The sequence below is a fragment of the Thamnophis elegans genome, chromosome 15 (assembly GCF_009769535.1).
Source record: "Thamnophis elegans isolate rThaEle1 chromosome 15, rThaEle1.pri, whole genome shotgun sequence".
In the NCBI taxonomy this organism is placed as follows: Eukaryota; Metazoa; Chordata; class Lepidosauria; order Squamata; family Colubridae; genus Thamnophis; species Thamnophis elegans.
Window position 1 is genome coordinate 17,082,961 of NC_045555.1, and position 2,130 is coordinate 17,085,090.

Consider the following 2,130-nt stretch of genomic DNA (forward strand, 5'->3'; position numbering starts at 1 on the left):
TACTATTTCAGATAACTGGCTGTCTAGTTTCTTCTTAAAAACCTCCAGTGATGGAGCCCCATGATTTCTGAAGGCAAGTTGTTCCAGTGGTTAATTGTCCTAACTGTTAGGAAGTTTCTCCTTAATTCCAGGTTGCTTCTCTCCTTGATTAGTTTGCATCCATTGTTTCTTGTCCTGCCCTCCAGTGCTTTGGAGAATAATTTGGCCACCTCTTCTTTGTAGCAGCCCTTCAAATATTGGAAGACTGCTGTCATATCCTCCTCTAGTCCTTCTTTTCTCTAGACTAGCCAAACCTATATCCTCCAACTATTCTTCATATTTTTTAATCTCTGGGCCTTAAATCATTTTAGTTGCTCTTCTCTGCACTTTTTCCAAAGTCTCAACATCTTTTTTGAAAGGTGGTGACCAAAACTGGATGCAGTATTCCAACTACTTATCACAGATACTTCCCAGAAAGGTGTAGAATAGAGCTGGAAGGGACCTTGGAGGTCTTCTAGTCCAGCCCCCTACTCAAGCAGGAAGAAGTTGATTGCAGCTGCCCTCGGCAATATAAATGTACAACCTCACTTGGGGCTTTCTGACACAAATGCGGATAAAGTGCTATTGAGTGCAAAAGGTCTTACGAAGACCTACCGCAGTAGTACTTCAAGAAATGCATGATTGCACACCCAGAATGTGGAAAAACATTAAGAGTTGTTAACCTAATCTTGCAAAGCTACTCCTCCGGTAACATTGTACTGCAAACTAGGGCATACAAAACCTTTGCTAGACCAATTCTCAAATACAGTTCATCTGCCTGGATGCCACACTGTATATCGGACATTAATACAATTGAGCGAGTCCAGAGATATTTCACAAGGAGAGTACTCCGCTCCTCTGCTCACAATAGAATCCCTTATGCCACCAGCCTTCAAATTTTGGGCTTGGGCAATCTAGAACTACGCGGCTTACGGTTTTACCTACGCATAGTACACAAAATTATCTGCTACAACGTCCTACCCGTCAACAACTACCTCAGCTTCAACCGCAGTAATACTCAAGCAAACAATAGATACAAACTCAAGGTAAACTGCTCCAAACTAGATTGCAGAAAATACGACTTCAACAACAGAGTGGTCAATGCCTGGAATGCTCTACCTGACTCTGTTGTAATATCCTCAAAACACCCATAACTTAAACTGTCTACCGTGGACCTCACCCCATTCCAACAGGTCTGTAAGGGGCGTGCATAAGCGCACCAGGGTGCCTACCAATGTTACCGGAGGAGTCCCCGTTGATTTGTACCTATTTCCTGTGTTCATGTCCATGTTTATACTTATAACTGTTATCGCGTACATGTTTGACAAAGTAAATAAACTAAATCAAGAAATAAAACCCAGGAGTAGCGATTTACGGACTCCAACTAGTGGCTGTGATGAAAAAGCACAAAGCAGACCTTCCCAACCATGCATATACAGGCAGTCCTCAGCTGAAAAGCCACTTGTTTAACAAATGTCCAAAGTTACAACGGCACTGGGAAAATGCGACTTACGACCATGTTTCACACTTAACAATCATGGCCACACCATCAAAATTCAGATCCTTGGCAACTGGCGTGTACTTAGGATGGTTGCAGGGTGCTGGGGTGACAAGCAAAATCAATGGAGAAGCCAGTGTTTAACAACTAAATATTAATTTAACGACCGCAACAATTCATTTAACAATGCTTAAGGCAAGGAAGGTACATAAGACGGGGCGAAACTCACTTAACACACGTTCACATAGCAACAGAAATGTGGTTGTAAATTGAGGATTACCTGCATTGCAGAAGTTTTATTTCCTGTACACAATTGTTCTTATCTGGAGCAGAAGTGTGATCTTCTCAGCAAGATCTTTGAATGAATAAATCAAAGGAGGGGGGAAAAAACCTCTACATTCTATTGTATCTTAACAAGACAGTTTACTTCACATAGAAGAGCATTTTTTGACCATAAGGGGCAAAACTCGCTTAGCAACAGAAAGCTAGAAGTCTGGAGGGGAAGGGAGGGCTGTGTGGGATCCTGACTCGGAGACGGATACAAGCAAGGAGAGGGAAATGTTCATCATCACGCAGTCCCCACACATCTTAAAACCGACCCCTTGTGAGGGTGT